We start from the raw sequence: 18,193 nt of genomic DNA on the forward strand, positions 1-18,193 counted from the left end.
ATTTTAAATCTAATGTATTCCTGTGATCAAAGGTGAATTTTCAGCATCATTCCTCCAGTCTTCAGTGTCACATTAATCAGAAATCATTCTTAATATGCTGATTTGCTGATTATCAATATTTAAAATAGATGAGAACATTTTTTTCAGCATTCTTTGATAAACAGAAGGATCCACAGATCAGCATTTATGTGAAATAAAAAGCTTTTGCAACATTACACACTATATCATTCAAAAGCTTAGTATGTATATATGTTTTTTTTTCAAAGGATTCATTAAATTGATCAAAAGACATCATTTTACAAGAGATTTCTATTTCAGATAAATGTTGTTCTTCTGAACTTTCTATTTATCAAAGAAACCTGAAAAAATTCTACTCAGCTGTTTTCAAAATTTGAAATTGAGTTTTTCTTTTTTATCTTCCTTTCTTTTCTTTTTTAGCAACAAATCAGTATATCAAAATTATTTCTGAAGGATTGTGTGACTGGAGTATTGATGCAAAAAAAAAAAATCAGCTTTGAATTCTCAATAAATTACATTCTGAAATATATTCAAATAGAAAACAGCTATTTTAAATAGGCTAGTAAAAATATTTCAAAGTTTCACTGATTTGCAGTACATTGGATCAAATAAATGCAGGCTTGGTGAACAGAAGTGACTTCTTTAAAAAAAACTTTAACAATCTTAATGTTCAAAAACTTTTGACTGGTAGTGGATACTATAGGCAACTTTAAATTTTCTCTAATTTCTAGCTTTTAATTGGCTTAGAAATCTGTAACTGCTGGACAATAACAAATAATAATGATTTGTTTATACACTACAAACACTTTTTATCACATAATAAGGCAGAATAGTTTCTATACTGTTATAAATGCTATTGCACTGCAATTAGCACTGCATTGTTCATATACTGTATTTATTACCTGCTGGAGATTTTTTGGAAAAAACAAAACAAAACCAAGAACAACTGTTTTCAAACAGCGATAGCTGGACGCTGTTGTCCATATTAGGAGTTTCCTGTTATGACTTTCTGCGCGAGAGCGCCCTCCGGCTTCCAGTACGAATGAAACACACACTGCAGGAGAGTTTAGCGCTCAGTGATGTTCATTTCGCCTTCTTAGTCCGAATAAAACATCATGTCATGCGCAGACTATCCTGTCTCTTTAAGTTTAAATATATTTTTATTCACACCAGCTCTTAAAAACCTCTATATGAACACCCTTGCCCGAAAAAGTGCGGGAGATGAATTTCCATGATGATAAAAGTGACGAATCTGATGAAGAAACAAACTCATCCTGATTTTCAATGATCTGAGAGTGAGCACAGTTTAATTTCAGGGTGAACTACTCCTTTAACTAAACTCTATAGTTTTTGCTGAGAGGTAGATGTACTCTTTTAGGTTTTAATATGACTTAAGCCTGTCCACAAGGGGTCAGCAAACTACAAACAAAACACAAAGCTAGTCTCAGTTCAACATGACAACAGAAAGGCTTCCAGCTCTCATATATGATCGTCATCAGTGGAATTTTACCAGAGATATGTGACCAGACAAGAGTTTGTGTAGTTCTCGTCACTAGAGGGCGCTCTCTGTTAGCTTCATGATTGCTATGAGGAAGTGTCTGTGAGGATGAGGAGGAGACCTTCATCAGTCAAACGAGGAAGGAATGTGGCAGAAACGAACAGGTTCATTCATTAACCATTGTGTTTATTCAGGAAGCTGCAGGAAGGCTAATGTGTGTGTGTGTGTGTTTTCTGTCGTAGCTGACATCGAAGACTAGCGCCACATCTATCGAGAATAATTCAAACATGTAAAGACTCACTTCAGAGGAGACAGAAATCACCGAGGACGTCTTTTATCCTTTATCTCTGAGGGGTTCACTAAGAGTGAAGTGCTTCTGCTGATAGGCTTGATTATTTGCATGCGCTGCAGGGTTTTTAGCAGCCAGTTCACTAAAGAAATAGTGCAAATGAGGTAACATCACACACCAGAAATGAAAGCTAAAGAGCAGTTAGTATCTAACAGAGACAATGATCTGACTTTTACTGGGACTGTACAGCATTAAAATAATAGCTCACCCAAAAAGTTATTTTCCCTTAGGCCATTTTAAGATGTAGATGAGTTTGTTTCTTCATCAGGTTTGGAGAAATGTAGCATTGCATCAGTGTCTCATCAATGGATGCTCTGCAGTGAATGGGTGCCGTCAGAATGAGAGTCTGATAAAAACATCACAATAATCCACAGCACTCCAGTTCATCAGTTAACATCTGGAAAAGACAGAAGCTGAAACATTACGATGTTTTTTTAATGTCAACCCAATGCTAAACTAAAATACGAGTCCATTATACAGAACGCTTCCTCCATTGAAAAAGTCATCTCATATAATTCAAGCAGCACATTTAGTAACATAATATAATATTATGAACAGAATCTTAAACCTACAATGTACGACCAACAAGATTTCATACAGGAACCTATTAAAGTAAATGTATACTGTTCTCATACACTAACTTGTGAACTATTCAGAGAGTATAGTTCAAGTTGTGTTTTTTTTTTACTGAAGTCTATGCGTGAAACATAAACAACAGTTTGCCAATGGGGTACAAAAAAACTGCTGAAGATGCATTTACCAAAAATTATCATCTAAATATCACATGCACTTTTTACTTCTAATGTGAATTTCCCACATTTTGAAACAGTTTTATTGTAAAATGCGATTAAGCCAATGATTCTGCAGCGATCGGGTCAGCGTGACAGTGAATGGCTGTCAAACCTCCCACTCGAGCAGGATGCGGTCGTGTCAAGCTTTCGAAATAACTCTCTACCCTTATGGCCGCCTCTCCTTTTATGGGCAAAGACAGCGAGAGGCATTGTGTTTTTATCAGTGTGTCGTACCAGCACTCATCCTGCAGTCAGTCAGTGTGGTCCTGGGGCATCCCTGGCTCTTTAACTGCACAGCACTATGGGCACAAAAGTGTTTAAGAGAGCTGCACGCTGAGATATTATCACTGATTTACTGTATTTCTCTGTATGTCTCGGATTCCCTGGGAGAAAAGAACATTAGTGGATGATCATTTGATCCATGATGAGAAATCAGAATTTGATTGAGTTTAGATTAGGATCTCATTTAGATGCAGACACTGAAATCTCTTCTGAATCACCTCAGAAACTCAGCATTTGCTCTCCATTTAAATGCATTGCTCTATAGGAGGCGAATTCACTCAATTTGCATGCTATTTTAAAGATTATAAAGATTTTCCATTGCGACATAAAAAAAAAAAATTACAATTATATATATATATATATATATATATATATATATATATATATATATATATATATATATATATATATATATATATATATATATATATATATACATACACATATAATTAAATGAAATTATACTGCAGTGTATCATTTTATATTTTACTGTAAAATAGATGTTATTATAAAATAAAATAATAATATATTATATGCAATTATTTAAATACACATTAAATGTTTTATGTATTACAGTGTTTTGTCAGTTAAAATTAAATTAATTACATTAAAAATTAAATTTATAAAATGTTAAATTTAGGTTTTATTTAAAATTTAATAATTTAATTTTTTAATTAATACATAAAAAATAAATGTATTTTATTTTACTATATATAATACAGTTTAATAAATTATGTAAATAACAATAACAAAACATGTATGCTGCAATGTGTAATTTAAAATTTGATCTAAAAATACACAATTATATTGCACAAATAAAAATAAAATGATATAATATTGTTATGCAACCATTAAAAACTCATAACATTTATTTTGTATTACAGTATCTTATTACCATATAATATATACATTTAGATGTACAATCATTTAATTACACATTAGCTACACAAATGCAGTCTTCTACAGAATATCTATATCAGTGGAGAGGAGAATCTGACTCAGGATGTTAGTTAAACTCTCAAGATGTTAATATAGCTTTAGACAGCTGAAGGAAGCTCTTTGGCCTAGACTCTCATCACATTAAAGAGCGTTTGCAGCAGAAGCACAGACGCCGCTGGGCCTTTCCTCTAATGTTTGACCGTGTCCTCCAGCACACCTGAGATCACAGGCCTGTTTCTCCTTCAGATGAGGCTCACACATGCAGCTGAAATCCTCTGTCCAGGAAGTGTGTGTGTGTGTGTGTGTGTAGCGGATGCATTAGGACCAGCACACAGACAGATGGAGCAGCTGACAGAAGAATATTCTGCCCTTCCCCCGTTCACTGTTACACAACACACTCTCACTTCAGAAGCATTGTGAGCCAGACGTATGGGCAAAACAAGGAGACACTATACTTTGTTTTGTATCATTTTGTGATTATGAATGCTACATTAGGATGTGAATATGATTTTGATCATAAACAAATCTGGTGGAAAACAGAATAAAAAAATAAGGTCCTTCCCTAAGTATGCATAGATGTCACATTTAAAATATATTTTTCAACAAAGAAAACAAAGTTTATTTTTAGGACTATTAAAATTTTTCCATTTTGACGTTATTGTTTTAATGAAAATGTGTTAATTTTATTCATCTTATTTAAACTAAAAAATATTTATACACTGTGCTACATTTATATGGTACTATTTGTTTTACTGTTTTTAATGGATTTGATATAATTTTCTAAAAAATATGTATGTACAGTTTTTTTTTTATTACAATTAACATAAATAATGTATTTTTATAAACGAGATAATGAGATACCATTAATTTGACATAATATAAAATATCATGCGATATAAATGTAAAAAGCTCAAGATACAAAAGTAAGCATTCCAGAAAAAAACTATATATTTGATATTTATTAAATGCAATAATATATATATATATATATATATATATATATATATATATATATATATATGTATATATTCTTTTTTTTTTGGTTTAAATGTGACCTGGAATTTTCATCTGTGAGATTTTGTCAGATATGAAAACTTCAAGCTAATAGATTAGAGTCTGTGGCATATTCTCGCACCTCTTTATGGTATATTGTGTGATTAATTTGCTCTAAAGTGTCGCTGATCTCTGCTAAAATATCTAAACATTGCTGTAACTTTTATCTAAAAGACATCACATGGTTTCTACAGCAGTATAAGCTCAGTCCGAGCATTGCTTCGTCCTGGCTGTGTTTCTCCTCTGGGAATGTGATCATTAAACTCAAGCCTATGTTAATGCTGCAAGTACTCTTGTATGGAGTACTTTAACTGGGAATTAAGTGGCTTCCTGACAGCCGAGAACTCTTCAGTAATGGATAAGAACATTATACAGTGCAAAATAACTTTTTTCTGTTTGAATATATAATCGGAAATGAGCGGCAAATCATCATATTATTCTGATTTCTGAAGATCATGTGACTCTGAAGACTGGAGGAATGATGCTGAAAATACAGCGGAGCATCACAGAAATAAATTACACTTTAACAGATATTTACACAGAATACAGCTTTTTAAATTCGAATAATATTTCACAATTTTACTGAATTTCTTTATAAAAAAATAAAATAAAAATGCAGCCCTGGTGAGCAGAAGAGTCTTTTGACCGGTAGTTATTCAGCAAAAGTCTCATGTTTCTTATTGAGACACTAAGGAGAAATAAAGGCCTCTAATCTATAAAGCTAGAGAGGAAATGACTACATTTCACAGAAATGATATTATTATTGACCAGATCCATTTCTCACTTCAGTAATAACCTCCTAAGCCTGATCTGCTTCAGAAGAGCATCTGCTGGATTCAGAGATGTCTATCACGAACACTTTAGTGAGCCGGCTGATTGTTTCTGTTTGCTACAGTTCGCTTGTTGCTTTATTATTAAGTCGAATGAAGTATTTGGGTGTGTTTCTGTTTTTCTGAACCTGTTGTCCCTGATAGTTTTCCTCCCTCAGGTTCACTGGAATGTTTCCATATTCCTCCCACATCCAGACAAACCAGCGAAGCATGTCCTCTTCATCGGGGTGTTTCTCTTCTGCACTCAGAACCTCTCAACACCAGTTTAATGTCAGTCAGTATCTCTCATCTCAAAAACCCAATCAATTGTCACACTGTGTAATTTTTTGTGAACCATGACTGGCATTGCACTGCCCTTTTCACTTCCTAATTTAGTCTCCAGTTCTGCAAACTGCAACAAAGGTTCATTTGAGCAGCTGTTGGCGATCAGGAATACATGCAGCATTATCTGACGTTTATAGTTCAGTTTCTCTGAACCGAGCTTCTGTTCAGCGGCTCAACCAAATGACTAGGATTCTGCCCTCTTTCATTTTGAACTCGTGTGCAAATACAGGAAACAAGCAGATGTAGGAGGAACAGAAAAACACAAACACACACACAAAGAACGGAAGGAGGAAGTTACTGTGCAAAATAACTTGAAAGAATGTGTTGCAGGAACTTGATGCACTCAGCTGGGGGCCGACACTGTTTAGAGGTGTGAGAGATAGAAATAAATATTCATCTAGCTTGTCATATGCTCCATGTGGTCCATATGTACATTTAATAATACAATTTAATTAAAACAATAAATATTAATGAAACTTTTTTAATTAAAAGTCATTAAATTAATAAAAATATTGAAATAATAAATCATTTAAACTGTGTGTGTGTAAATGTATTACAGAATAAATATTAAATAATTGTAAAATTTTAATTAATGCATAAATAATAAAATTATTTTAATGACATATTTATTTAAAAATATCAATTATAATTGTGATTTTTTTTTAATTATTATTTATTAACTATAAATACATAATGTATGAAATAAAATTAAATACATTCATATTATGTTGATATCTTGTTCAATGTTAATGTATTAAATTAATTTAAGAATTAATTTAAAATAATTAATAAATGTTAATATAATTTATTTGTTAAATTTAAATACAGAAAAGTAGGTTTCATTACCTATTTGTTTATAATACAACAACAACAACAGTATTAATAATTAATATTTTTAAAATTTTTATGAATTAACTGATTATTATTATCAATAATTAAATGAATAAAAAAAATTAATGAAATATAATAAATTAAATTACAAATACACCGATTGTTATGTTAGCCTTAAACATTAAGTTCAAAATGGATCTACATAAAATCATTTAAGGAATTATTTCCTCCATATGTTTTCTTTGTGTTTCCTCATTGTTTTAGTGTCTTGTTTCGTGATTTATGGACAGGATAAATACAAAGTGCAATAATGACCTTTCTGAACTAACTGAAATCGCAGACGAAAATGTGCCTCAGTAAAACCTTTCCTTCAAACTGTTTTAAAGAGCATTTGAACTACAGATAAAGAGGCTTGGGTGAGTTTTATATTTCCTCCGCAGAAAGAGATACAGGAAATGATGTCATCGTGACTAAAAACACCACGGCTGTTCAAATCTGACAATACCACATTTCCTGAGGCCTAAAAACTCAACATGAGATTCAGAGCGCCTGTGAGCGCAGGTTTATCAACTGCTGGAGTCTGGAATGAAAACCTGCCACATGTAAAACCTGATGATGATCATACGATCTTATTGCAAACATATTGTAAGCTCTTTAATTTGAAAATCATGTGCCATCGTTGCATTTAGTATTTTGGTGTCAGATGCGCTGAAAATGAAAATACCAGTCCTCTGCATGTTTCCTGTGATAGACTGCATGTCATGCAAAAAGCCACAGACTCTTCTAGAAGACTTCAAAACTTTCTTCTGCGACATCGACAGTAATGAGACATCGACAGTAAAAGACTGGTTCAGAAAGCTTGACTTTGTCATGTCACCTTGTGTCTAGGTAACAATCACCAAACATGTAGTGGTTTCCCATAATGTCTAAGTGACCCGATTGTTGTGCATCATGTGATCTGATGTATTCATGACAGATCTGAGACATTAGGCCATTAGTTAACGTTTAACTCACATTTCACTGATCTTTATTTCTCAACACGTAAAATCATGTAAATACAAATGTCAAGTGAAAAGATATTTTTTGCCTGCAAAGACTGAATGCTTGATTGCGTGTCTCATGGCACCAAACCACATGACTTCCTGTGTAACACGCTCATTAGCTCTTCAGATTCCCTGTTTGTGTTTGTGCTACAGCTCTGTTTCATGCTCATTATACAATATGCCTTAAATTATGAGTATATAACATGCATTATATTATAAGGATATAATATGCATTATGATATGAGTATATAACACGCATTGTAAAATGAGTATATAACATGCATTATATTATGAGCATGTAATATAATGTTAATTATATTATAGGCATAGAATGTGCAGTATAATATGAACATATAATATGCATTATTATAAGGGCATAGGCTATGCATTATAATATGAGTGTAGTTTAATTTTAGTTATAGTTTAGTTTAATCACGGCTCCTTGGTTCCTACCGACAGCATACTGTGACACTCGCATTGTATTATTGGCATAGAATATGCATTATACTATGAGTATGTATATATTATGAGCATATTATATTATGGATGTACAGTATATATTATGCTTATTAGATGCATTATATTATAGGCATAGAATATGCATTTTATTGTTAACGTATAACATGCATTGCATTGTGTATGCATACCATGCATTATATTATGGCCATATATTATGCAAATATATTATGAGCATATATATTATAACATGAATTATATTATGCACACAAAAGATGCATTATATTATGAGCATATAATATGAATTATATTATGGGTGTATATATGCATATATATGCATATAACATGCATTAAATTATGAGCGTATAATATGCATTATATCATGGCCATATAACATGCATTATATTATGAGCGTATAATATGTATTATATCATGGCCATATAACACGCATTATATTATGAGCGTATAATATGTATTATATCATGGCCATATAACACGCATTATATTATGAGCGTATAATATGCATTATATCATGGCCATATAACACGCATTATATTATGAGCGTATAATATGCATTATATCATGGCCATATAACACGCATTATATTATGATCGTATAATATGCATTATATCATGGCCATATAACACGCATTATATTATGAGCGTATAATATGCATTATATCATGGCCATATAACATGCATTATATTATGAGCGTATAATATGCATTATATCATGGCCATATAACATGCATTATATTATGAGCGTATAATATGCATTATATCATGGCCATATAACATGCATTATACTATGAGCGTATAATATGCGTTATATCATGGCCATATAACATGCATTATATTATGAGCGTAAATATGCATTATATCATGGCCATATAACATGCATTATATTATGAGCGTATAATATGCATTATATCATGGCCATTTAACATGCATTATATTATGATCGTATAATATGCATTATATCATGGCCATATAACATGCATTATATTATGATCGTATAATATGCATTATATCATGGCCATATAACATGCATTATATTATGAGCGTATAATATGCATTATATCATGGCCATATAACATGCATTATATTATCAGTGTATAACATGCAGTACATTACAAGCAGGCTTGAGCTCATAATATATGCTCATAAGATAATATGCATTGGAAATATATTTATATATATATATATATAATCATATGAAAGATATTATGAGGGAGGTGTTGATGATTACTTGAAAGTGTGTTTATTGGCATATAATTTACAGTTCTCAAGGTTCCCGTCACCCCACTATCAGATTTAAATGTTATACACATAACACTTGATTATGTGTTCAGCCATCAATAAAAGCGCAGACACTTCAATAATGATAACTATATTAGCATCCGCATCACTGATCCTGTTGCTTTAAATAATCGAGGTCTCTAAAGTCGGAAGGATGTTTTTATTCTTCAACAGCTGGAATGAAATTCTGGTGCATTATGCAATTCTCTTATCATTATCGATAATTAATATTTATTTTTTTATCAATAAATGTTTGGGCATGAATGTACCTCAGAATTTCAGAATGAATCATATTTTTGGGGAATACAAAGTCTCTCCATCTTCAATAGATCATCAAGATCTCAAACTGAAGCCTTCAAACAACCTTTAAATGTCAAGTCTTTCTAAACCTTGAGGAACTTCTTTAGTAACTTCAGCGCTGATGTGTGGCTAAAGCAGAACTGTGTCTGTTTGCACAAACTAAAGTTCCTCTTTGTCTTTGGCCTGTTATTTTTAATCGCTTAAAGTGATAAATCTAAGTGCTCTTCACACACTTTAATTCTGTCTCTGTCTTTCCACGCGAGAAAGTTCAATCCTCCAGAAGAGATGATTGTGTGTGCGACTCTGGTATGAGAGCAACATTCCTCAGCTGAAAAAAAAGAAAAAAAACCCCGATAATGCTAGCTGACTTTTTTCCCATCCCCTAATATGGTGAAAGGCGCGCTGCAGTGAGATCATCAGCGTCAGCGCTCCGAGAGAGGCATTCTGGGGGAAATGTGTGACGTTTCTTTGAAAACAAACCCATTCCAGTCTTTTACAAGAGATAAATGTGTCAAAAGCCACAGCACCTCCCTTATTTATGCCCTTCTAGGGGACTGATTTCCACATTGTAACACTAATTGAATGGGAATGTGAAGGATTTCTGTGGAATAGATTTAAATCAATGGTGCTGAGAGGATCAGGCTTTTATTGGCTTTGGAAGCAAGACAAAATTCAATCACACAAATATGTTTGTGTTTGTCTCATTCTATCTATCTATCTATACACACATAGGTTAACTTGAATTGAAATACAAAATTAATAAAAAACATCAACAACAAAGATATATTAAATAAAAAACTACTTTACCTAAAATTAAAATGCCATAAACATACAGAACTCTGTAGAATGTATATATATATATATATATATATATATTTATTTATTTATTATTTATTTATACTTTAGCCAGAAAACCACAAAAAACTACAAAGATGTGAAAAAAAAAAAAAATAATAAACTAATGAACATGGCAAAACCATGTAAATTCATTACTAAAATGTTAATAAAAAAATAAAAAAAAAACTAAGGAAGGTATCTCAATGCTACTAAAATAACACTGGTTTGTACATCAGGATTTGTTGTCAGACATATTCAAAAAGAAAAAGGTTAGTCGACAAAAATAAGGATCATTAAGTGGATCATTAAAAGTGTGTTTAACATACCAGAATGGAGCAATTTGATTGGATGAGAGGATCTAAAAAATCATTGGAATTCATGACATCAACTGTTTCAGAATCAGATATCATGGTGAAAGATTGTGTAGACCAACTTTGTTTAATTTGGAAAAAAGTGCAGCGATTAGACACGCAAACTAAGACCGTGAACGAGGGCTGATTTTGTTTTCTTGTTGACTTTGAAAGCAGCTCCATTAGTCTTTGTCAGATCTGAACAGAACCAGCGGCCAACAATTGAGCCGCTCATGATTCATAACACACTACACGTCCCTCGTGTGTTCATTTATTCAATATTTTGATAATGATTTAAGTTTCCAATAAAAAGTCAAGTACTCTGTGTTCCATTTTACATTCCAGGTTCAGATTTTGCATTGTTCAAATCTCCAAAACCAGTGCAAGAAATGCGACAAAAGTCTGCAGGTTCAGTTTTTTTTTAGTCTTTCTGAAAGTGGAGAATTAAATGACGTGTTACCGAACACTGTTACCTTTCAGACCCTTCACAGTTCTGGGGTAAACATGTTCTTAAAGCCATCAAACATGCTTCACTGTCATGAACCGAATCATTTCCCTCTCTCTTCAGTGTTATGATTTCAGAATAAATCCAGGATCATTTGACTCTGCCTTTTCTATTTACAACCAAAACTAAGAAGATCAATAATAGGGTGTCTATTTTACCACAGTGAACCAATAAGGTATATATTTATACAGCTATATATATGAAGAGTTCAGATGCAAGAGTTTCAAAGTGCTGTCTGAAATTTTCTTCTAAAGTGAGCAATTTCAATTTTATTATGTTCAGTTATTTCACTTTAATTGCATAGAAAAGGACATATACATCGACCATAAAGTGAAACTGCATATGCATGTGTCGTGTGTGTGTGTGTGTGTAGGTGCGTGTGTGTATGTGTGTGTACCTGTTTCATCTTTTAGGTTCACTGACTGTTTTTAGAAAGAAAAATCATTCCTTTGCTAATGCATGATTGCAGATGATTCACAGGGCACTTAATTGTATTAGATGTACATTTGTAGAGCACTTTAAATCTTACGTTTTTTAAACTATATAATGTAATGTAACATTAAGAAAATAAAAAGGCTGCTTAAGTGCACTTAAAGAGAGACACCTTTATGACTGTTTCCTAAAACACACTTAAGTGCACTTTGTAAAAAAAGCTTCCTTTGAAATATTTTGTCTCGTTTTAAAGAAGTACGTTTATTTTTAATGTGCTGACTAACATACTAAAGCACATTCTTGATCTTGATCATGTTATGTGATGTTGCATTCAAAATTAATATTTTAAAAGTACTAGATTTCAGTTTCATTATGAATTACAATTGCAATTACAAATAAATTTAAATACATGACATACACATTTCAATAGAATTGAATAAAATATTTTAGTTTACCATAAATGTTTGTTAATGTTCTGCAGTATGCTTGTTTCAAAGATAACACAGAGTTTAATTATGAATTTACATAAACTAATGTGCTTAAGTCCTACTTAAGTGTCTCAAGAAAGCACTGAAAAATAATTGCATTTAATATTAATTTAAACAACAATGCATTTTATTTTATTGTAAATAATCTACAATTAACTGTGCGAAACATTACTTTCAATTTACACTTAAGTATATTCTTTTAAATTATATTATAAGTACTATTTTTTTTAAAGTATGTTAATTTCTTGCAGATACTTGCAGCTCTCTGTCTTTAAGCAATTTAACTTTCAAACCACTTTGAATGTGGCTCATCCAAACAGAGATTAGATTCGGTTTTATCAAGTTGTTTGTATCTGCTGTGAGCAGATTGGAAAATATCACAGTGAGCTTTTCATTTCAACATTTCATTTCAACATGTGAACACTGACACACACATCTCTTTTTAGAAACTCACAGTGTCATAGAATAGCAGTGAACTCTCACTTGGTTTCTTAATTGTTTTTGCTTCATTATACCGGAACATTATCAGAACATTCTGTATTATGGCGTGAATAGGTCTCTTTAAAACTGCAGAGTAGCGAAAGTGTGCAATGATTTTCCAAGGAATGGTATTGCTGTGGAATGATGATTGTATTTTAATCTGGAGAATATGGACAGAACTGTTTGCCTGAAAAAAAAAAGAAAAAAAAAAGTAGTCTATTGCATAAGCAGCAAACTGACCGGATGCTGTTGAGAAATGCCCAGAGATTTAGGTCAGTACCTCAGAACAAGGTGCTTTTGTGGTTTGAATGTTAGCATCATTCATTCAGCTGTCACGAGGCTAAAACAAAACATTATAAACAAAGAAACAGGTTTCTAAGGATATTTTGACCTTTGGCCTGTAGGAGAGGTTTTGATGATGACAGACAAGGGTGTAGGTTTGGTTTTGGCATTGATGGGGACATATTCTTTGGATTGTTTGACTACTCAGAAGAGAATATAGGAAAGTATAACTTAATTTGTTTCCTGTTAACTAAATTTCACCTAAACCTCTCTTTTCTTTATTCGAAGTTGATATAGACAAGTACATAGAAACTATCCAAAGATCTGTTAATCCTAAAGCAGTGCAAAATTGCATCTCTATATTCATGTGTGTCCTCTTAAGGTGAAGAAAAACCAATATATATGTCACACCTGGACTCAATTAGTGTGTTTTTGCCCGTGACCCAGTTTGTGTCTTTCCGTGTTTGGTTTGATTAGTTCCCAGGTGTGTCTATTCTATTCCTCATGTGTTCCATGTCCCTGTTAATTTAGTCATGCCATCCACCTGTGTTTCCCCAATTATCCTTTTGTACATAAGCCTTGTCCTTTCAGTTCTGTTTTGTCGGGTCTCCTCACTTGTGACTAACTCACTCACGTGTGTCTATCGCTGTGCTCCATGAATGGTATATATATATTAAAAGCTTTATTTCATCTATCCTCGGCTCCGTGTTCCTTCCGGCAGCGTAAACCGTGACAGAAGACCCGACCTAAAAAGAAAGTTTAAAACCGCGTGTCTTTCCCTCCGTTTTGCTTTCGTTTTTTCACAGTCTTTTCTTTTCTTAGTTTCTATGGATCCCCTCTATCGTCCCGAATTCCTCATCCTCCTGCTGAGGCAGGAAGGACGTTCTCTCGAGGACCATACCAGACAGTTTCTTCTATTAGCTAATGCCACCAGCTACCCGGACGACGCGCTCTGCACCTTCTACAACACCAGCCTGAACTCCAAATGCAGAGCGTTGTCGTCCGAAGATGGTCCTCGAGAGGATTTCGCCGCATTTGTGGAGTGGACTCTGGCGAGAAATGGGTCATCTCTCACCATCTGCCCCATAGAGGACCTCGCCAGCCCCACTCCCGACCCAGAGACCAGACAGCCACCATCTCGCTACACGGAGCCAGAGCCCACCGCAGCCGCAGAGCCCGAGCCATTCACCGACAGGGAGCCGGATCTCGAGAGCGCGACTGACCAGGTGTGTGAGCCGGCAACACCGTGCATCGTGGGAGTCCTCGTGGAGATCGAGGGCGTGGAGGAAAGCCCTGCCCACACTCCTGCGACTGAGGGGTGAGCTGTATGCAGTCTCTGAAGGTCATATGGAGCAAGTTCTGGATCTGATGGACTGGTCTATGGAGGTAATCCCTAATATTCCTGTTTCTCCGCTGGTTCCGTCCAGCCCTGACTCCCCTGTATACCCTCTCAGTCTCCCACTCCTACCTCCTCCAGTCATTTCCTCTGCTCCATTTCCGCTGGTTCCGCCCAGCCCTGTGTCTTCTGTTTCTCCGCTGGTTCCGCCCAGCCCTGAGTTTCCTGTGTCTCCGCTGGTTCCGCCCAGCTCTGAATCTTCTGTGTCTCCGCTGGTTCCGCCCAGCCCTGAATCATCTGTGTCTCCGCTGGTTCCACCCAGCCCTGAATCTTCTGTGTCTCCTGTATTTCCCCCCCAGCCTCCCTCTCCCACCTCCTCCCAAACCTGCTGGTCCCTCTGCTCCACTTCCGCTGGTTCCGTCCAGCCCTGATCCTCCTGTCCTTCCTCCCATCCTTCTCCTCTCTCCTCCTCCTAGACCAGCCAGTTCCTCATCATCCCTGCTGGTGCCAGTCAGTCCTGCAGCTCACCCTCAGTCCGCGCCATCGGGGCGCGGTGGTTCGCCGCTGGACTGCCAGTCTCCAGCTCCGCCTTGGCGTGTTAAGGCCCTGTCTCCGCCTCCAGCCTCCGAGCCCTGGACTCCTCCTCGGTCCTTCGACCCAGCGGCTCCGCCTTGGCTCTTAGCTCCCTTGTCTCCACCGTGGCCTGTCATCCCACCTGCTCCACCGGGCTCCCTCGTCCCTCCGGCTCCACCTTGGTCAGTCGTCGACCATCCGCCGCCTCGGGACTCCTCTCCTCTGGTTCCACCTCGTCACTCCATCCCTCCGGCTTTGTCAGGCTCCTCCTTCCCTCCAGTTCCACCTCCATCCTCGGTCGCTCCGGCTCCACAGCGGTCTGCCAGGACCCTGCCTCCGCCTTGGTCGCCTGAGCCTTCTGCTCCACCTAGGCCCTCCGGAACCTCGACGTCCCCCTGGCTCTGCGGCTGTGCTGCTCCATCTTGGGCTCCTCACCCACCGGTGCAGTCTCCGCCTGTCGGCCCCCTGGTGTCGTTGACCCCTCCTTCACCATGGCTCCTCCCGCAGTTGACTCCACGTTGGATCTCCGTCCTGGCTGGTCTCTGGTGGACCATCTGGCTCCTCCTGCTCCTGTCTCCTCCCTGGCTCCTTCCTCCGTCGTCTCCTCCCTGGCTCCTCCTTCTGTGGTCCCTGTCTGCTGGCCCCCTCCTGGGAGTCCGTCCTCCACCGGAACCTCCTCCCAAGTTCCCACCCACGCCTCCCTCTGTTGTTTCTACGGTGCGAGGACGCACCTACCGGGAGGGGGGAGTACTGTCACACCTGGACTCAATTAGTGTGTTTTTGCCCGTGACCCAGTTTGTGTCTTTCCGTGTTTGGTTTGATTAGTTCCCAGGTGTGTCTATTCTATTCCTCATGTGTTCCATGTCCCTGTTAATTTAGTCATGCCATCCACCTGTGTTTCCCCAATTATCCTTTTGTACATAAGCCTTGTCCTTTCAGTTCTGTTTTGTCGGGTCTCCTCACTTGTGACTAACTCACTCACTTACGTGTGTCTATCGCTGTGCTCCATGAATGGTATATATATTAAAAGCTTTATTTCATCTATCCTCGGCTCCGTGTTCCTTCCGGCAGCGTAAACCGTGACAATATAACAATATATATAACGATTTTTCACGATCGACGCTCCGAAGTTTCGATCTAAATCAAAACATACACAAAGCTGCTCTGAAGTCCCGCTCTAAATCAAATAATCCGTGATCTGATTGGAGCACTTCGAAACAGTAACTCATTTAGCGACGCAATGATTTAATTGATTCACTGATTCACCCATTTACAATCATCAAAGCGATGCTGAAGTTGAAAGATGAAAGTGAATCGCTGAATAATCGAATCAAAAGGAGTCGTTCCAGCATAAATGACTCACTCAGTTGAATCGGTTTGTCGGTTCCTGTACTTTTTCACGTCTTCAGTCATGTTTACACGATACTGTCAGCACTACTGCTGGCTTGGCTCGCAAATGTTATGACATCAACTGAAATAAGTGAAAAAGCAGGATGTTTACAAATAGAATAAAAATATTTCCATTCCAAAGAGACCATCCAACACAAAACTACACACATATTCAACTAAAGGTTTACTGCGATCTAGTGAAACACTCCATTAATATGACGAGCTGCAGCTCAGAATACACATTAGATAGTGTGTAATGATATGTTATGAAATAATAATTTCGGGGTGAACTATTCCTTTAAAGGAAGATTTTCAAGAATGCGATTTTTTAGAATGTTCAGCAATTACAAAGTATTGAGCAGTGATGACATCATCGTGCATTTAGCACCAAGATTCTTTTTTCCTCACATACAGCCGACGTGACACTTAGATGATTCTTGTGTGCAATGACAAACAGTAAGATGTTAGTAAGTTTAAGGTCGTGGAAGAGCTGGCTTGAGTCAAAGGTTTTGGGTTATTTTTAGAGCTCGTGAGAGACAAAGATATTTCACATGATGAGTTGAATGCTATCAGTTCTTTTGTTCAGGGCTTTATTATCAGTTTTCCCATGAACATGTTCTGGAAAAAGAACCATGCCATCAGAAGTCTTCCCCCTGAAGAATTCACGACCAGATGTGAAGTGTGGTTTCATTTACTGTAGCTGTGCAGGAGTTTTCTATTGTCAGGAACTGATGCACAACCACTGCTACAAGTCTTGAGAAAAATAACGCATGTGTGAAATCATAAAAAGAACAAGATCAGTTTTCTGGAACTGAAGAGGTCGTGGTTAATTTATAATGACATTTAAAAGTGAGTTTATTTTTTAGACTCCATCGTGTCTATGGAATACTCTTTATTGATTTCTGTTCATGAATATTTAATATTTCTGAGTAGACTTCTGAGCAAGCAATTTAAGTTCAAGGAAAACGAACAAACAATCTTTTGGTTTGGTTGTTTGTCTCTGTTTACAGTTTTTCTCCAAGTCTCCATCCTGTGAAGTTTCATGTAAATAATGCAGATGTGCAGCTCAGATACAGTACTTTCACATTCACTTTCTCCAGATGGATTTCAGAAAAGTCTCTAATAAAGAGCTCTGATCTGTTAAACCAAAGCAGTGAATCACAGATGAATCACAGTATTGCAGATGTTGATCTTAAAAAGATGAAAATCTGAAAAATACTCTCATTCATGTAAAGTTATAGACTTGAAATAAGAGGTTCGTTCATATTAGCATGGATTTCTGATCTGGGATCTGTTCACTTATTCACTTATGGATCCAAATGCAACATGTAAAGAGACTGCTGGATGTTAGCTGCAGTTCTTCTGCTGACTGCAGCCTGTGGGACTTTCTTTCTTGGCCCTCATTATAGAAACCTGAGTGTTTGTATCTCACTGTAAGCACATGTTGTTCTTCCTGTATTTCAGTCTGAATCTTATCTGCATTTTGCCTATACCTATGCATTCAGTTGA

This window comes from Carassius auratus, chromosome 9, assembly GCF_003368295.1.
Source record: "Carassius auratus strain Wakin chromosome 9, ASM336829v1, whole genome shotgun sequence".
NCBI lineage: Eukaryota > Metazoa > Chordata > Actinopteri > Cypriniformes > Cyprinidae > Carassius > Carassius auratus.